Source organism: Schistocerca piceifrons, chromosome 3, assembly GCF_021461385.2.
Source record: "Schistocerca piceifrons isolate TAMUIC-IGC-003096 chromosome 3, iqSchPice1.1, whole genome shotgun sequence".
NCBI lineage: Eukaryota > Metazoa > Arthropoda > Insecta > Orthoptera > Acrididae > Schistocerca > Schistocerca piceifrons.
In genome coordinates this window covers 423,052,877-423,074,397 of record NC_060140.1, presented here as the reverse complement: position 1 = coordinate 423,074,397, position 21,521 = coordinate 423,052,877, and positions in this window count along the sequence as shown.

Sequence of the window (21,521 nt, the reverse complement as noted above, 5' to 3'; positions counted from 1 at the left end):
AATGGTGAATAAATTTACGAAAAAAGTTAATTAAGCCCAAAAAACTGCGTAATTGTCTCTGCGTCGTAGGAACACTAATGTCACGTAGAGCCTGAAGTTTTTCCGGATCAGGTGCAATGCCTTCTGCTGAAATTACGTGTCCAAGAAATTTTATAGAAGTTTTGCCAAAATGCGACTTACTAAGATTAACTGTAAGTCCTTGAGCATGAAAAGTTTGTAACAGTTGTTCAAGAATCAGATTGTGTTCGGACCAGTTAGCTTCTGCGATAAGAATGTCGTCTACATACGTCGTGATTCTGTCTTTAAGCTCTGTCGGAAGTATTGTGTTCAAACCGCGAATAAAAGCTGCAGAAGAAATAGTTAAGCCGAATGGTAATTTGCAAAATTGATAACAGTCGCCGAAACAGAGAAAAGCTGTATATTTTCTGCAATTTGGATGAAGTTGAATTTGCCAAAATCCCGATTTCAAATCTAATGTAGAATAAATAGCAGTACCATGAAATTTCTGTAAAAGTTCCTCTAGTGTCTGTGGTCGATCTGTTTCATTAATAATAATGTCATTAATGTGACGTGAATCAAGTACAAGGCGAAGTGAGCCATCTTTTTTCTTAACAATATGCAGCGGGTTTATGTACGGACTAACTGCTGGTTCAATAATTCCTTGATCAAGCATATCCTGCAATTCTTTTTTAACTTGTTCTCTGTGAATATATGGAATGGGATAATGCTTTGCTTTAAATGTGTCGTGCGGTTTGACTTGAAATTCGTACATAAAGCCGGACATAGTACCAGGAATGTTGTCAAAAACTGGAGCTTGCTGTAAAAGAATTTTATGTAATTGCGTTCGTTCGTCGTCTGTAGTTGCACTGCTTTGTCTAACTTTATCGGAAATCATTTGCATTACGTCGAAGTCAGCTTCGTCTGGAGTATTATAGTTGTGTACGTACGTATCCGTGAACAACGTGGGATTACATTCTATGTTACGTGTTGCGGAAATGACCTCTGTGCGGTTAATTGTTTGTTCTTCCGCAGATAAAGAGCGCTGAAATTCTAAAGCCAATTGTACATTTTCATCCTTTAACATTAAATAAGAATTCTGAAAATCGATAACTGCGTCGTGTCGTACCAGAAAATTCGTGCCTAAAATAATGTCTGTTGTCAATAAAGGAACAATCCAAAAATTAGAGTGAAAAGTGTGACCTCCAATACAAAATGATAAATGCGTCTGTAATTTAACGTCTACACCTTTACTCGATACTGCTCCTTTCACTTTTGTTTTGCCTAAAGGTAATGTCGGATAGGTATTCTCTTTGTTGCACTCATTAAAAGTCTCCTCATTTATTACTGATATTGGTGATCCGGAATCAATTACTGCTGAGAATTTCGATGAACCAATATTAATTTCGATGACAGGATGTGAAATGGTTTTCTGAATAACTGGTCTTTCCTGCAAGAGAGTGTCTCTGATGTCGTCAAAAGTAATTACATTTTCGTGAACAACATTTTGCGTGTCTAAGGTAGTGCTTGTATTATTGGAAGATGCGTCCTGTACATTATCTAGTCAGATTCTATCTGACGTGTTATTATTATTAGGAGGATTCTGTGGCATTTCGACTATTTGAACTGTCCTATTACTTCTTCCAGACGTATTACGTTCTGGATGGTACCTACTGTCGGGTTCATTCATGAGAATAGGTCCTTGTTGATTATTTTGTTGCTGGTGAGACCGACTGTTATTATATGTACGCTGATAATTCTGCTCATCGTTTTTACGTCTGTCGTAATAGTCATTCCTGTACGGTGCATTGCGATGGGAATTGAAATACTGTCTTCTTTGTACGTAGTTGTTTCCTTGCTGCCGTCCATTACTATTTGTTGGACCAGGGACTATACGTCCACGCGGCGAAACATTAAAGCCTGGTTGACCTTTTGCATTCCATTGTTGGTTAGGTATGCTAACCGGCTGGTTTTGATGTTGTTGTTGTGAAATACCTCTATTGTTACTAAAGTGCGGTTCCTGTTGCTGAAAAGTTTGACGATATTGATAATTAGAATTTTGGCTGTTATTAGAATTTTGGTAGTTGTCGTTCCTAAAGCGTCTGTTATCTTTCCTATTAAAATTACGTGTCTGATCATAATTGCTGTACTTTTGTTGACCTTGGTTATTATAAGAAAAGTTTTTGTTTACAAAAGAATAATCAGATTGCTGTACTTCCAAGAGCTGTAAAAGATCTCTGAACGCTGAAATATTTTCTTTTTGCTGACCTGTTAGAAGTGACACTCGTAATGACCGTGGTAATTTGGAAATGCATAATTGTATAAGTGCAGATTCACTGTACGGCTCACTCAGGTATTGGTTTTGTTGTACCATGTGCTCAAAAAATTGCGTCACACTGGAAAAATTTGAGTTCTCGTAATTCGGCAAACTAATTAGTTGGTCTTTAATTCCGCGCTGTGTCGTCTTCGACCAGTACGCTGACAGAAAAGCATTCTGAAATTCCTCTACTGAGTAGCATTGCCTCGCGATCGGTCTCATACGAGTTGCCGGTTCGCCTTCCAAAAAGCTGCAAATAAATTCAAGTTTGTGTGTTACAGGCCAAGTCGGTGGAAGAGCAAAGCTAAATTGTTGAATCCAATCCAGTGGGTGAATCTGCGTTCTATCGTTTTTAAATATTTTGAACTTTCTTACTGACAGAAAATGTTTGTAATCGAAATTATCATCTCTGTGTGATGCAACAGGTTCAGGATCGTAAGAGTATCTATTGAACTGTGGTTGTTCGGAATCTAAGTCCCGTACTCTCTGCAGATTACCCAAATTATACGCGCTGCGTTAGTCTGACACATGTTCATAAAGTGGCGTCTGTTGTGGTATGTTATTAACTGAAATGTTTTTCATCTCTGTTACTTCTTGTTGTAAACTTGACAGCTTCCTACGTAACGTGTTGTTAGATGAATCGATCTCATTAATTGTCTGCTGTAAATTTTGAAATTCAGGTGTTTGGATAAATGAAACCGGTGCAGTATCGTCTGATTTATTGTCATTAGTATTTTCGATAACATCAATACGACTGGCCAATTCATCATATTTTTCAGTCAGTATTTTTACCTGATCATCGGTTTTAGAATCGGACGCATTAATCTGTTTTTGCAACTTACGCGTAGTTTCGCTCAGTTTTTTAACATCAGCTTTGATGACATCGCAATCCTGTGTTAGATCTAATTGTTCGAATCTGTCTGTCACTGTTTGAATATTTACTGTGTGTGTATCTGTTTTTGATTTAAGATCAGAAATTTCATCCCGTAATTCCGCGTTCAATTGTTCTATGGTATTAATTTTGTCGGACATTGTAGTAATATTATTGTCTACATACGTCTTCGCTTTCGCGAACATTTTACGTTTATCCTCTTGTCTTTGTGCAGTGATTGTTTCCATAACCTGACGTTTGACTTTATTTTGATCCTGAATAAATTTGCGGAAACGCGTATCACTGTTCTGTATGTGCTGATTAAAGCGCTCGTTAATCTGAGTGTTCTGCTGATCGAATTTCGCGTCTATCTTTGCATCCATTGTGCGCGAAAGTTCTACCGTCATTGCTTTAAATTCGTCCCGTAATTGTGTAGCTTTTTCAGAGCATTGTTTAGCGACTCCGCTAATTTCGTCTCTGAGTGTATCTGTTGCGGCTGTTTGCATTTCTCTTAATTCCTGCGCAACAGACTTAATTTCTTCGCTATTTTTTCGTGAACAAGCCTCAATTTCTACGCGCAACTGTTCCCTAGTGTCATGGCACTGCGCAGCAACGGCTCTAATTTGTTCACTAAGCTGTCTGGAATTGTCGTCTAATTTATCATTTAACTGTCTGGAATTGTCGTCTAATTTTTCATTTAACTGTTGATTGAGTTTTTCATTATCTTGTTTGACCTGTTCACTAAGTTGTTTGAGATTTTCGTCATTATTGTCGAGTTTCTCATTTAAGTGTTTGTTATCTTCCCTAAGTTGTTTGAAATTTTCATTCTGTTGTTTACTCATTTGTCGCAACAAAGCCATAATTGGATTCGACTCAAGGTCAGCATTTCTATTCTCTGTGCTGTTCAATAGTGGATCTGGAATTGTTTCACTTTCTGTAACCATTTGGTCATTTTGAGATTTACAAAAAGGTTTGTCAGTCAAATGTATACTATCAGTCATTGTTTCGGAATTAAATAAATCTGTCCTACTTTGTGTGATCTGTTCATTTTCATTACACAAATTTGTCTGTACATTACTTAGATTTTCTAAATCGGGTGTGTTAAGCTCGGCAGCGCTCATTACTATAGACCGCTCCGCGTCATCAATTGTCGTCAAATTAACAGACGAGACAATTCAGTTCGTTTGTTCATCATTAAGATAAAAGTCATCATTAATGGTTGTAATGCATTGATTGTTAGTGGACGCAGGATTGTCATGATTACACTGCGTGTCTCTAGTATTATTGGTGAAGTTATTTAATTCGCTTATTTCGTTCATAATACCTCGCGATACACTATTCACAGTCTTTCGCGGCATTTTAGAATAGTCACAAATATTCACAAAACAAATAAGCACAAATTCAAAAGCAACACACAAATACAACAAAGCAAACGAATTGTCGTTGATCTGTGGAAAGAAAGTCACAAGTTAGTAAAAGCGTTGCGCCAAATCCTAATTATATCTAAACAAATAAGAGCAGATATCTGACTGTTCCTCAAAAGACTCTCAACGAAATTCGATCCTGGACTGGGTGTCGCCAAGTGTAACCTCCCCACAGTAATTTTAAAGGAAATGAAATGACTGACAATACTTAATACAAATGGGAGCCGAGTGTAACCTCCCCACAAAATAAATCTAATGACAATAAAACTGTGAAATACGCAATCTGACTCGAATGTAAATCCTTCAAAAAAAATTAAAGTCCATTCAGTGATAAGGAAATTCAATTAAACCGAAACATCGGTCTTTGGCCCTGTGTAAAACAATCAGAGTTAAAGTCTTACCTCAGAATAAATGGATGTCACATTTCTGCTCTTGTTGTTGCGCACCGCTTGGAGGAACTGCATTGCAAATAATAATATTCCTTTTTTTTTGTGATTTTAGTGAAATTTTTCTTCAAAAGAAGTGGAATGAAATGGGAAGTGCAACGAAATATTTGGTTCAATAAAACAATAAATTTTTTTAAAAAAATGCTTTTGAAATCAAAATTATTATTGGGGCATTTGTTGGAAATTAATTACAATAAACAAATTTTTTCATTATCTAATGATTATATTAATTAACAGTATACCTCATTCAGCATCTTGACCAGTGTAGTCGCCAGACCACATCACGCAACCCCACTGGGCTGCCACCACTGACGGACCGCTCTGCATGACGACTATTAGCGTACTGCACGCGACGACTACTGACAGGGTACTGCTCTCAACTAGACAGAGCTACAGACTCGCAACGACTGACTGACAGACTGAGAGCCGCTCGCAACACTCGCGCGGTCAAGCGCAAACTCTCTGGTCACAGATGCTACAATGCCTCGCCATCGCTGCTATGTTACATACGTGTTTCAGAGGTGAGAAAACTTGGATTTCATGGTCGATCGGCTGCTCAAAAGCCACACATCACGCCGGTAAATGGGAAACGACGCCTCGCTTGGTGTAAGGAGCGTAAACACTGGACGATTGAACAGTGGAAAAACGTTGTGTGAGTGACGAATCACGGTACACAATGTGACGATCCGATGGCAGGGTGTAGGTATGGCGAATGCCCGGTAAACGTCATCTGCCAGTGTGGGTAGTGCCAACAGTAAAATTCGGAGGCGGTGATGTTACGGTGTGGTCGTGTTTTTCATGGAGGGGGCTGGCACCCCTTGTTGTTTTGCGTGGCACTATCACATCATAGGCCTACATTGATGTTTTAAGCACCTTCTTGCTTCCCACTGTTGAAGAGCAATTCGGGGATGCCAGTTGCATCTTTCAACACTATCGAGCACCTGTTCATAATGCACGGCCTGTGTTGGAGTGGTTACACGACAATAACATTCCTGTAATGGACTGGCGCCGCGCGGGATTAGCCGAGCGGTCAAAGGCGCTGCAGTCATGGACTGTGCGGCTCGTCCCGGCGGAGGTTCGAGTCCTCCCTCGTGCATGGTTGTGAGTGTTTGTCCTTAGGATAATTTAGGTTAAGTAGTGTGTAAGCTTAGGAACTGATGACCTTAGCAGTTAAGTCCCATAAGATTTCACATATATTTGAACATTTGAATGGACTGGCCTGCACAGAGTCCTGACTACAATCCTATAGAACATCTTTGGGATGTTTTGGAACTCGGAATTCGTGCCAGGCCTCACCGACCGACATTGTTACCTCAGAGACTCTTGATTCTCGCAGATTACAGATAGAAAAAATTAATATGATTTTAGTAAACTGCAGGAGCATCCAAGGAGAGGTTCCAGAATTAGTATCGCTTGTTAAGGTTATAATGCACAGATAATATTGGGAACAGAAAGTTGATTGAAGCCAGACGTCAATGAGAACGAAATCCTAAGTGGGGAGTGGAATGTTTATCGTAAGGATAGGTTAGTCGCCAATGGTGGCGGCGTGTTTATTGCAGTAAAAAATTCGATAAAATCTAGCGAGGTTATCACGGATTCCGAACGTGAATTAATCTGAGTGAAATTGAGTATCAAAGAACGGTGAAAATTGTGGTCGGATGCATTTATAGACCACCTGGGTCAGGATCTGTAGTTGCAGAGCGCTTCAGACAGAGCCTGCAGAACATCATTAGTAATTTTCCTGATCACGCCGTTGTACTACGGGGTAACTTCAACTTGCCAGGAATAGATTGGGAGTGTTATGCCATCAAAACTGGTGCCAGAGACAGGGAATCGTGTGGCATTGTTCTGGATGTCCTGTCCGATAATTACCATGACCAGATAGAGAACCAACTCGTGGGGGTAAGGTCTTAGACCTCCTGGCAACAAACAGACCTGAATTTATCGAATCAGTTAACGTAGAGGAAGGTATCAGTGATCATAAGGCTGTGACATCATCTATGACGACGGGACATACAAGGAATGTTAAGAAAGGTAGGAAGATATATTTGCTCAGCAAGGCTGACAGGATAAAAATTTCAGAATATCTCAGCAGTCAGCATCAAATATTCGGTGATAAGGACGAAGATGTGGAGAACAAATGGAAAAAATTCAAAGACAAGTATGTTGCGAGTAAGGTTTAAAGGATGGGAAAGATCCACCATGGTTTAATAGCCGTGTTAGAAAAGCGCTACGTAAACAAAGAGCACTTCATCTCATATTCAAGCTGAACGAAGCGAAAATGAGCGTAAGGAGAGCAATTAGAGAAGCGTTCAAAGATTTAGAAAGTAAGACGCTGTCAACCGACCTGAGTAAAAACCCTGAGAGATTTTGGTCGTATGTAAAATCAGTAAGTGGGTCAAAAACATCTATTCATTCTGTCAGCGACCACACTGGCACCGAAAAGGAAGATAACAGAAGAAGGCCGAAATACTAATTTCGGCCTTTCTAAGTTGTTTCAATACGGAGTATTGTAACATTGCCCCGCCTTTCAATCCTCGTGTGAACGTCGAAATGACAGATATTGAGATAACCGATCGCGGAATTGAAGAGCAGCTACAATCGCTTAGTAATGGAAGGGCCTCAGGACCAGATGAGATACCTATAAGATTCTGTAAAGATTATGCGAAAGATCTTGCTCCCTTTCTAGCAGTAATTTATCGTAGATCGCTTGAGCAACGAAAGGTACCTAACGACTGGAAAAAGGCGCACGTTATTTCCGTTTTTAAGAAAGGCCGTAAGACAGATCAACACAATTATAGTCCAATCTGTTGTAGAATTGTGGAACATGTTTTATGCTCAATAATTATGACGACTTTGGAAAATGAACAGCTCCTCTATAAAAATCAACATGGATTCCGATCATGCGAAACTCAGCGCACTCTGTTGCTCCATGAGATCCACAGCGCATCTACTTCGTGATCACCAATCGTGATGTTAAGTTCTTGCTATTCTCATTTCTGATACTTCTCATTACTTTCATCTTTCTTCGATTTACGCTCAGTCCATATTCTGTATTCATTAGTGTGTTCATTCCATTCACTAGAGCCTATAATTCTTTTTGTTTCACTGAGGACAGCAACGTCATAAGGGATTTTATCATTGATATCCTTTCACCTTGATTTTTAATTCCACTTCTGAACCTTTCTTTTATTTCCGTCTTCACTCTTTTGGTTATAGATTCAACAGTAGGCCGGCCGCGGTGGCCGTGCGGTTCTAGGCGCTGCAGTCCGGAACCGCGGGACTGCTACGGTCGCAGGTTCGAATCCTGCCTCGGGCATGGGTGTGTGTGATGTCCTTAGGTTAGTTAGGTTTAAGTAGTTCTAAGTTCTATGGGACTGATGACCTAAGATGTTAAGTCCCATAGTGCTCAGAGCCATTTGAACCATTAGATTCAACAGTAGGGGCGAAAGACTACATCCCTATCTTACATCCGTTTTCTATTCGAGCACTTCGTTCTTGGTCTTCCACTCTTATTGATCCCTATTGGCATTTGTACATATTGTAGACTGAGGTGACAAAAATCATGGGATACTTCCTAATATCGTGGTGGACCTCCTTTTTCCCGGCTTAGTGCAGCAACTCAATGTGGGGTGGACCCAACATGTCGTTGGAAGTCCCCTGAACAAATATTGAGCCATACTGCCTCTATAGCCGTCCATAATTGCGAAAGTGTTGCAGGCACGGGATATTGAGTATGAACAGACATTTCCAGTACGTCCTGTAAATGTTCGATGGGATTCATGTCGGGTGATCTAGGTGGCCAGATCATTTTTTCGATTTGTCCAGAATATTCTTCAAACCAGTTGAAGACAACTGTGGCCCAGTCACATGATACCGTTGTCAATGACTGGTTCAGTTGAGGACCCAATTCATTCCACGTAAACACAGCTCACAACATTGTGGAGGCACCACCAGTTTGCCGGCCGGTGTGGCCGTGCGGTTCTAAGCGCGTCAGTTTGGAACCGCGTGACCGCTACGGTCGCACGTTCGAATCCTGCCTCGGGCATGGATGTGTGTGATGTCCTTAGGTTAGTTAGGTTTAAGTAGTTCTAAGTTCTAGGGCACTGATGACCTCAGTAGTTAAGTCCCACAGTGCTCAGAGCCATTTTGAACCACCAGTTTCACAGTGCCTTGTTGATAACGTGAGTCCATGTCTTCGTGGGGTCTGCGCCATACCCGAAACATGCCATCAGCTTTTACCAACTGAAATCGGGACTCATAAGAACAAGTCACGGTTTTCCAGTCGTCTAAGATCAAATTAAAGTGGTCGCGGGCCCAGGAGAGGTCCTGCAGATGATGTGCTATTAGCAAAGGCACACGTGTCGCTCGTCTGCTGTCGTAGCCCATTAACGCCAGATTTCGCCACACTGTTATAACTGATACATCGTACGTTCCACATTGATTTCTGCAGTTGTTTCAGGCAGTGTTGCTTGTATGTTAACACGCAAACACCGCTGCTCTCCGTCGTTAAGTGAAGGCGTTCGACCACTGCTCTGTCCATCGTGAAAGGTAACGCCTGAAATTTAGAATTCTTAGCGAAATCTTGACACTGTGGATCTCGGAATATTGAACTCCCTAACGATTTTCGTAATGGAAAGTCCCATGCCTTTAGCCATACTACCACTCCGAATTCGAAGTCTTATTAATTCCTGTCGTGCAGCCATAACCACGTCGCCAAGTTTTTCACATCTTCATGGATACAAATCATATTTAAGTGCCTGGCAGAATCACCTGAGTACAAATGATAGCTCCGTCAATGCACTGCCCTTTTATATCCTGTGTACGCTATTCTACCGTCACCTGTACATGTGCATATAGCTCTCTCATGACTTTGTCACCTCAGTGTACATTACATGTCTTTCCCTCCAGCTTACCCCTATTTTTCTCAGAATTTCGAACATCTTGTGCTATTTTACATTTTCGAACGCATTTTCTAGGTCGACAAATCCGTCAAACGTCTATCGATTTTTCATTAGAATTTCAGAATTGTCTCTCTGTTGCCTTTATCTTTCCTAAAACCAACCTGATTGTCACTCAACTCATCCTCAATTCTCTTTTCCATTCTTCTGTAAATTCTTCGTGTCTGCAACTTGTATGCATGAGCTATTAACCTGATTCTGCGATAGTTCTCGCACTTGTCGGCCCCTACAATCTTCGAAATTCTGTGGATGATGTTTTTTCGTAGGTCGGATGGTATCTAGCCAGTCTCATACGTTCTATACACCAGCGTGAATAGACGTGCTATTTCCATTTCCCTCAATGATTTTAGAAATTCTGATAGACTGTTATCTATCCTTTCGGCCATATCCGATCTTAAATCTTCCCAAGTTATTTAAATTCTGATTCTAATATTGGATCCTCTATATCTTCTCCGTCATTTTTCTGTTTCTTATTCTATCACGGCATGAGAAAAATCTTTCCCCTTCATAGAGCCCTTCAATGTACTCTTTCCATCTGTCCACCCTCTCCCCCCCCCCCCCCTCAATTTAACAGTGGAATCCTTATTGCACTCTTAATCTTACCACCCTTGCTTTTGATTTCACGGAGGCTTGTTTTGACTTTTCTGCATGCTGAATCTGTCCATCCGACACTCATTTCTTTTACGATTTGTTCACATTTCTCATGCAGCCATTTCACTTTAGTTTCCTTGCATTTCCTCTTTATTTTATTCCTAAGTGGCTTGTATTTCTGCATTCCTCAATTCCCCTGCACATTTCGGTACTTTCTTCATTCATTGACCAACTGCAGTATTTCTTCTGTTATGCACTATTTCTTCGCAGTTACGTCTTTGTACCTTCTTTCCAGATTCTGTGATTTCTCTTTTTAGAGATGGCCATGCCTCTTCAGCAGAACTGCCTACTGAGATGGTCTTTATCGCAATATCTACAGCCTCACATACTTTCAAGCGTATCTCTACTTTCCTTAATACTTCCGCATCATACTTCTTTGAGTGTTGATTCTTCCTGACTAATCTCTTGGACTTCAGCTGACTTTCATAAGTGCTAAATTCTGATCTGAGTCTGTATCTGCTCCTGGGTACGGCTTAAAATCCAGTATCTCATTTCGAAATCTCTTCCTGATCATGATTAATCTAACTGAAATCATCCCGTATCGACTGCCCTTTTCCAAATATTGCCTCCTCTTCTTGTAATTCCTGAACACAGTATTCGCGATTAATAGTTGAAATTTATTGGCTCTAAGCACTATGGGACTTAATATCTGAAGTCATCAGTTCCCTAGACTTAGAACTACTTAAATCTAACTAACCTAAGGACATCACACACGCCTGAGGCAGGATTCGAACCTGTACCTGAGCACTCGTGCTGTCTGAATCAAATACCACAAACTCCGTTAACAGGCATAACAATATTCATTTATCATATTACTTTGCATTCACACCTTCATTCACACTAATAACTAAACATATTAAATAAGTAATAATTAATAAAGGACATAATATTCACCGAATATAAATTTGGTCTCTGAAATTGATTGTTTGGACTGCTTAGGATTTCTTTGAATGTACGGTAGCGACATCGTTCGTTGCTAGGCTCCAGCAAGGACAAGATAGATGCTTTGCACACTCCAGGTGTGTACAAGATGGAATGCCAGTGTGGAAAAGTATACTTCGGTTCGCAGATATCCTTATTGGTTGCGAGAGAGACAGCTACTTCACTTGTCGCTGATGAACCAACAGCTTCGACGCACGCATAGAGGCTGTCACTCATACTGTGCGCTGCCCATCGACCGCGCCTGCCCCCTGCGTCGGGAGCCGCCTGCAGATACACGTGTCCGCGCTGGCGTGTGCCCATCCTCGCCGTGGTCATCCGAATACCTATCTCACCACCGGAGTGTCATCCCTTGTACGACCAACATTTCCACTTTTTGGTCGCTGTGATTTCAACATGGCCAGCATTGGATCCCATACTGTCCTAAGCTGGTATCCTGCGTCCCTCCAGAATGAGATTTTCACCCCGTACCGGAGTGTGCGCTGATATGAAACTTCCTGGCAGATTAAAATTACATGGTGGACCGGGACTCGAACTCGGGATCTTTGCCTTTCACAGGGCAGTGTTCTATCAACTAAACAATCCATGCTCACAATTTTTCTCCATATCTTTACTTCCGTCAGTACCTACAAACTTTACAGGAGCTTATAATCACTCCCTACACTTCTGGTTGATTATGACTTGACTGAAATGAACCATTCACCTAAAGTTCCCTCTTGTGTGAGAAAGGCATCAACTCCAAAGATTAAATGAAATCCATGAAATGTGGGTGCAGTTATAAACGAATCGCCAGTGCTCAGTAACTGCAACAATGACGACATAAAAGGAAAACTTGGTTAAATTAAATGAATATAAAATTGGGATGGATGGAGTTACAATGGTTAGTTAATTAATTAATGAATGAACGTAAATTAATGTTCACCAGCTCACAACGTAAACAAAATTACTGTCTCTATAATTACTGTATGTTAATACTGAGAAAGTAACGTAAGAAAGCTTGGTTTTACTGCAGGGTGAAAACAGCACAAAACTGGTAAATATTGCCCTGGCATAATTTCAGATAGATATATCATAGTGAACAAGTATCATTCAGTTAAGCAACTCACGGAAATAGATTAGTAATAAAGAATAACAAAACCTCAACAATAGGAAACAGTTACGTAAATGAAGTTATTTATGTATATTCATTACTGAATTCTGTTATTGACCTTGAAAATTATCATAATGATACAGTGTCATTCAATAATCACCTTCCTGTGAGTTACAGTTACGTTATTTGTAAAGTCAAAATTTCGATTGTAAAAGAAAGGCAAATTCGTCATATAGTTTTACTGACTTATTCGTTTTATGCAATTTCAACTACTATTAATATTCATTAACAACTACTGCTAATCACTTTGTGCACTTACTACTATTATTTGCTCCAGACGTTAACAAATACTTCCGACTAATTGCAGTTGCGTAATGTTGAACACTTATTTATCCATGAGAAATACACAAAAATATCTTTCACTGAATCTTGCTCTGTTAAGTTCTGTTTTCCAAATTACTGTTTGTTAGACTTGACCGCTTCTGTTAATTGTAATCTTGAAAACTACTGAAATTTTATTTACTGTTCTTTCTTTCATAAAACACTACAATAGTTTCTCAATCATTTGGACTCTCTCACAACATCAAAAATGGATAGGATGGATCGTCCTTAGGTATTTTGTCTTGGGTAAAACTGAATGTCAACACTTTAGAATTACTCGGTACTATTCAAATACAAAATGAAATACAAGACTGGCTAGCCGTATACAGGCCGGACCAAGTAGTTAAATGGATCTTACTTCAGTTGAGATGTCGTCGGTGTAGTTTAAAGAATTGTTCGTTGACAACGCGTGGTACAGGCTCTTCTTCTTGTAGCTCCGTAGCAAATGTAACTAGGTTCACACTACTCTTCATGTTCATTTGCATCCCCTTGCGGTATTTACGCTATGACCATTTAATGCCATATGCTTCGCCCGTCCACATCGAATTATCCGCCGAGCCGTTACATACTTCAGCACCACTGCGTTACGACCCTTTCTCAACAAAAGAGCCGCTGCGCGGCTAGACTCGACTCTTTCTCTCAACCCTCCCCTATGTTCTTCTCTGCACTGTACTGACTGCCGCCGCGCTTGCGTGCCACACCGATTAATGTAACTGCCCGACTCTCTGACAATATTCACTATACTCTCTGACAAATCGTATCGCCATGACCAGAACTGCGTGTCTACTTTACTAGCTTACGACAAACATTTATTGAACTTCACAATAATGAAACATTTGATTTCATAGTACAAACGTTAGTATACGTATTTAGAAACTTTGATTCATAGAAAAATACATCGAAAATTAAAATTGCAAGGAAAAATTTTGTTAGCCCGCAGAGTTGTTGTGTTACAAACTCTACTACGAAACTTGCAAGACTAGCACTCCTGGAAGAAAGAATATTACGGAGACCTGAGGTAGCCACAAGAAGTTTCATATCAGCGCACACTCCGGTGCAGAGTGAAAATTTCATTCCGGAAACATCACCCAGATTGTGGATAAGCCATGTCTCCGCAATATTTTTTCTTCCAGTATTGCTAATCTTGCAAGTTTCGCAGGAGAGATCCTGTGAATTCTGGAAGGTAGGAGATTAGGCAGTGGCGGAACTAAGGCTGTGCCGACGGCTTGTGAGTCGCGCTTGGGTAGGTCAGTCGGTAGAGCACTTCCCCACGAAAGTCAAAGTTCCCGAGTTCAGGACTCGGTCCTGCAAACAGTTTTAATCTGCCAAGAAGTTTCATGCTGTTCAGCAGCTTAGTCGAGCTGCAAATGTCCACTACTTCTTCAATAATGCTGTCACATCACGAAGATGTCGACGAGAGATTTTGGTGCGTTTTTATTCCATACTGTGTCCTTTACTGAGACAATGCTCGGCCACTGCAGATATCTCTGCTGGTCCATACGTGTGTGATGTCGATGTTCGACGTATCTGTCCTCCACATTGCGAAAAGTTTGTCCAATGGATGACTTCTCGTAGCTACAGTGAATATTATAGACACCAGGCCTTCTTAAATCAAGATCATCTTTCACTGAACCTATAAGAGCTCTGAGTTCCGCTGGCGTACGGAAATCAATCTTTTAAAATTGTGATATAATGTCGTGCTCGGTGTGCAGTAATAACAAAATATAAGTGAGTCTGCACAGCTAAAACACACCAGTAGTCCCAGAAGATGACCACTGTAAACTTGGCCGAAACGTTGGTTTCCCCAATAGAGTTTTTTTGTCACATTATGACTCTGTACCATATTCAGAAAACTTTTATGAAAATAAACACAGACTGTTCAGAGGAAATTTTGTCTTTTCTTTGGAGCGGTTCTGATGTCCAGGAGTGAAGGTGCACGCGGAAATTTACAAAACATTGCCGAAACAGAGTCCCCAAACTTCCTCATACGGTCCACGTCGAGCTGCAGAAAGGTACCAGTCCAACAAGCTGCAGCGCGCTTTCCGGCGCCTATTCCCAGCACAGAATAATATGGCTGCAGTAGACCTGTCCAACATCTGCCCCAGTTCCCACAGAGATACCCTCTTTTGCTTCTGAGCAACTGAATCATAACAAAGTTTACGACTTTTTTATCAAAGAACCGTCACGGCTTGCTGAGTCCATATTCAGATTTACAACCGCAGATCCATTGTAGCAAACTCTGACGAACACGGCCTTGCTATCCAGTATGTATATTCATTCAACACCTTATGTATGCAGCCAAATGAATCAATCTAAAAGAGAAAATACTATTTTCTGCGCCAGAATATAGAGTAGCAAGTGTGGAAAGTGAAACAAAAAAGGTTTCCATTTCGAGAAATGGAACTTTCTCAAACTCCATGTGGTGCAACACAACACAACATGCAATCATGTAATTACGAATTCAGCAGCCTAGTTGGCATGATTAAACAATAATGGGTCAAACTGTGGAGACACAGCGTTCATCTTGGTTCAATCCTAGACTGTTAAGAGTCAATTGTACCCAGCAATTTGTGATTGCTTTTGGAGGTTTTTCTCACATTCATACTGTGAAACCTTTGCCCGTGTTAGACCACTCAAAAAAACCAGAAAGGTAGCCTTCAAAACATACTTTTTTAAACTTTAATTATACCAGTCAGCTTCAAGAAGTAGAAGTCATGAAAATAATGTAAAAAGTCCAGTAACATGATCCGATGGGAAACTTTATAAGAAAATTGTATTATAGCTAGCTTTTTTAAAGTTTACTTCCTCTTTTTTTTTCACTTTGAAGGCTATTAACCAGTAGCATTTCCCTCATTATTTTTTTAATAATCAATAGGAATTTCTCACTTTTTCTGAACCGAGCGGGGTGGCGCAGTGTTTAGACACTGGACTCGCATTCGGGAGGACGACGGTTCAATCCCGCGTCCGGCCATCCTGATTTAGGTTTTCCGTGATTTCCCTAAATCACTCCAGGCAAATGCCGGGATGGTTCCTCTGAAAGGGCACGGCCGACTTCCTTCCCAATCCTTCCCTAATCCGATGAGACCGATGACCACGCTGTCTGGTCTCCTTCCCCAAACCAACCAACCTTTATCTGATATTCAAAATGGCAATTTAAGAATCTTGCCCCCTCTTGCTTAGATTTCTACAGACGCCCAAGGTCTTTTGTTTCAGTCATTTCTCGCATTTCGTAAATTTGTATGTCACCTTGGGTTTGTTGGAGTATGTGTTAGCTTACTGGATGAGTGTTCTTTTTGGTCCTCACTTAAGCTCTATATCAAGCCAATGATAAACTATAAACTTAATTACAAACTACTCAGGCTATTGTCTCATGACCAGTATTGGCTCATGTCCTGTTCACAGTAATTTTATGACCATCAGTACTTGTGAATCAAGTAACTCTTGTGCTACATAGCAGTGTCCCAGATACACAAATATTTAACTACATAATGACTGTGGAAGCACATATCGATAGCACCCCATGGGCGTCTTAAATTTGGCAATAGTAGTGCAAGGTTCCGACATTCGCCGTTAGCGACCGTGTGGGATCCGGTGGACCGAACGGCGCACGCCCGCTGAGCCACACATCAAGTGACTCGGTGGAACGAGCGCCCTCTGCCGCCGCGATTTAGGACGGCCGGAAGCAGCCACAGAGCCTACTCACGCTCGCAGCTTTTGCTACAGGACGCTACGCAGATGCCTGCTAGAGACTCCTTGATGCTATTGTATGACCTGGACTCTATTTCTTGCTGCATTACTTGTAATGAGTCTTTTTATGTTTGGAGAAATACAGGTTAAATAAATCTTCTTTTTACTTTTCATGTCCAGCTTTCCCATGACGAATCTTGCCCACCACTCTGTATCCATCTCTCCTTACCGTTGTGTTCGATGTCGTACACAACAATAACAAAGTATTTCTGACTTAAATATAAATAAATTCATAAAATAATTGTCACACACTATTATCGTTACAAGTCATACGAAGTATTTCATTTAATTTACATGATCATAGTTTTATCTTCCATACCTGGCCGTACTAACACCAGGCGTCAAATGCTTTCTTTCTCTCTCACGTAATCATTACTGGATACTGTTTTTTTAAGTCATTCATAACACATGCTCTGATTCAAAGATTATAGATGGAGATGTATAGTAACGACTTCCCGCTCTAAGTGGCAAAAATGGTTTTGTTCTTTCACTCTAAATTTGTGTTCTCATCCTCCGGTTTTTTTTTCAATTGTTCTCTGTCAACAGGAGTAGGAGTACAAATACATGCCAGAAGGTAATCATTTCAGACGCTATCCTTTAAAAAAATAGACTTTCGAGATTCTTGATCAAAACTGGAAGCTTTGAACTTGATTATTCTGTCAATTCTACGTCGTCAAGAATTTGAAATCTTAGTCACTGTTAGTATCTCTGTTCGTGTGTGAAGTAAAGCCTACAACTTGTCAATATTTTCCAATCTGTAGCCATGCTGCATGTTCGGACACGATAAATTACTTAATCAAAATTGGTGACTTTTTGAAATGTTCTTGGATATTCAGCCGGCTGATATTGTCCAAATGGAGCAGTATCTCGGAAAGTTTACATGTTGCTGCCTTCCGCTGCACTTAAATTGCAATATTTCTGTAACCACAAGAACTGTAGCTTTTAGCTTCAATCCAGGTGAGCAATAATGATGTTGCTCATACCATAGTACTGAAAGTATTCGACGTAACGCGTCTATACCCATATTTCGCACATTTATTAGCCTTCATTGTTAAGACTGCTTCGTATTTTCGCAATCTGTGAACAAATAAATTACACTTATTAGCTAAAATGGACTTAAGGATTTACTGTTATGACTATTGGAAATATAATGTACGTAAGGTTCAAGTAAATCGCTTCTACATTAATCTGAAAACTTTCTACCGCGGGCACATGTCTTTCGCGGAGGAGTACTCTTCTAATTACAAGCTGTTGGAACTGACTTCTTAGGTGATATTAATTTGCCTGGCTCCAATATTCGTTCTAGGAAGCATCTTACGAGAGATAAAGGTAAAAATTAGACCTATATACCGCATTTCTTCAACCAAAGTATATAACACGACATTTCCTTTCGCGACTGAAGACAGTAATGAAACCAGCGGAAATCATTAAGCTTGCCTTTAGATTCTAATATGCATCTTTCGACACCACTTCCATTTATCATAGTTATAAAGTGGATTTATGGGTCATTCGGTGCATTAAAATGGGAGAACATGAGAAAGTAAATTAAACGTCCATTGCTGAAACGAACGCTTTCATAAAACACGTAATTAGTCGCAGAACTCATTCGTGAAGGTGCTTCCACCGAGGACAATCTCGACGAGGCAAAATAACTGTGGCAGTTACGTCTAGTGCTATATCTACGGTAGGTCTGCCGTACGCTACGGCTGTCTGTTACATATTTCCTCCTCTGCGTCGTAAACCCTATGAAGATCGGGACAGAGAAACCGTTTCTGAGGATACGCCTCGCAGCCTCTGAAGCGACGGAGAATTTTTGACATTCTGGATGCATAACATCAATCCGTATTCCCCATACAGCCTTAAAACTCCCAAGGAAAAGAGCAAAAGCAGTTTCCTCATATTGCCCTGCTACCGACGCTATAAGTTTCATTACATTTCAGATCAATTTCTCTGCCCTCTGTCCAGCAGAATTTCATTGTATTCGTGTCTTCCACGAGAATACTTTACGCTTGGCACAACTAAGCAGAGCATGGCATAGTGATTACTACTGGTGCTGCGTATGGTGCTTAGAGACTTATGCCGAGCTTGGTTATGTTCTGCTAAACTCTCAATTTGTTATATCGTTGTCCTTGCTCAATTCTTCCAGTCTTTGTGCAGGAATTTAGCCCATTTTACGTTAAACTCTTATCGTGTGATTAGGGTGCCAATTCTAACTCATAGTCTTCATTTACACATATCGATTTGATGTATTTCATAGGTTTTTGCCCACATGTTAAAAACCTGATGTTACCTTGCAGCATTTTTTCCCTTATTTTTTGTAACCCTTACGGTAATAACAAGTAATCTGATGTGTCTACTTGTTCTTGTTACTGATTGTTAAGTACAGTTCTACCTAGTTGATATAGAGATAACAGTGAATATTCTGTTACCTACTTTTTATGAGAAATTATGTGACATTGTTCTTATATTTGTGATGGTGACTGTATTATACCTTGTACGTGGCATAGTGATTATTACTGGTGTTGTACATGGTGCCCTTTGCATTAGATATGAACCTTATGTAGAACTTGGTAGTGTTATGTCAAACGTTTATTGTTTTATTTGGTTTCCCTTGTTAATGTCTCCAGTCCTCGTGCAGGATTTTAACCTGTATACTGTGTGAGCAGGTTGCCGGGTTTAGCTCATAACGTTAACGTACAAATATGGATTCCAGCCCATCACTAAGAGGAATATTTGATGTGTTGCTTTGATATGATTTTTAGATTTAGCAACATTTTCTTTGTTTTATTATCTGTTTCATTCAGCGTGGATATTTTTTATTCTTTTGTCAGACTGTCAAATAAAATTTTAAATATTTTGCCCAGGTATATATTACTGGTTGGGTTTAAAAAACTGATGTTATTTTACTGTACTACTTCCTTAGTTCCTGTAACTTTGTATGCCTACATTAATAACATATTATGCCACATATTTGCTTATTCACGTTATTAGTTGTATGGACAGTACTGGCTGTTTGTCATAGTTTTCTGTTGTTCCCATGTTTTCTATTTACATAATTGAGTTAGCCTTCCATAAAATAAGCCTGCATTCTCATATTTTAACCCTTATGTTTGAACAGTTGATTTGTTAGCTTGTGCTTTTATAATGTTTCATATTTTCTGACCAATGGTGACAATTGTTGCAATGATAACTCAGATGATGTTAATAGTTGTAAGTATGATCTTGAGGTAAGTTCCAGCCTGCTGCATAACTAAATTGTTGTTGTCGCACTTTACTCTTAGAGATATTTGACTTGGCTTTTTCGATTATCATATCTATACCTATTTTTTTGGATACTACGGCTGTACATATTAAAAAATATGTGTGTATGTGCCCATCTACAAAATTCTAAGATGGTCCTTGTTTTCGTTTCATGATTTCTTTGAATCTTCCTTAAATTTTTACAACTGATTTATCATTTTACTGTCAACACTTTTTGTTCTGTAGTTATGTATTTTGTCAAATAATTTCTGAAATGTGTAACAACTGTGAATATCGAATATATGAAGTATCAGAGGTATACTTGTGCTTTGTTTAGTTGCTTCTAATACCATCTTTGCTTCTTACTCTGTAACATGTGTATATTTCATGACGATCAGTTGTATCCGCTGTTTTAATGGGTAACACCATCTTCTGCGTTAAGAGACTTGTTGTCTTGGTGTATATATAAATGCGGAGATTTGAGATGTATTGTGTATTATTTCTTTAGCGGTAAATGATATAATGTGATTGATATTAACCTTTCCTTAAATTAATATAACTTCATACATCGCATATATCCAAATGGTAATTTTTCGTATTTTTCTTTGTCTTTGCTTTGGTTGATTGTACCCACACCGATAAGACGGTACAATACCGAAACTGGTTGTTGTAAAGGATTATTACTACAGTTGTGTGTCATGCATTTCAAAACATTCATTACTCATGTTGGAAATCGACTGAAAATTTTTTTCCAATAGGACTGGAGGGATCCTGGGTGCCCAGTTGGTCACTGGAGAATAAAGGCTGCACTCCGAAATGTTGTCGCAGAGATTTGCACTAAACTGGTTCGCGAGAAATTTGTGTGCCTGTTAATAGGAATATGTTAGACCCTGATGATTACAGTTCTTTAATACAAACATTGCTTCAAACGCTCAAACGGTAAATAGGAACATCGATCGAATAGGAAACGCACTATCCATTGCGACTCGCTAGGGTAAGCTCCAGTGCTACGAAATTTAGTAGGTAGAGGGATTTGGTCCGAAATAAACATCAGAACATGGTCCATCTTTTTATTCACTAGATTGCAGCTATCTTTGTTTCCAAGACAATACATGTTTGTAAAAGTCATGAGTTTGATAATTACATCACTTTTAAACATAGGCTATGAGCCATTTTCCAATTTCAAACCGTTACCCAAGCTCGTGAGTCTTCGACCACTAAACGGAAATCCAGTAGCAGCTGCCGGCCGTGGTGGCCGAGCGGTTCTAGGCGCTACAGTGTGGCACCGCGCGACCGCTACGGTCGCAGGTTCGAATCCTGCCTCGGGCATGGATGTGCGTGATGTCCTTAGGTTAGTTAGGTTTAAGTAGTTCTAAGTTCTGGGGGACTGATGACCTCCGAAGTTAAGTCCCATAGTGCTCAGAGCAATTTGAACCAGTAGCAGCTGGGAGGGACTG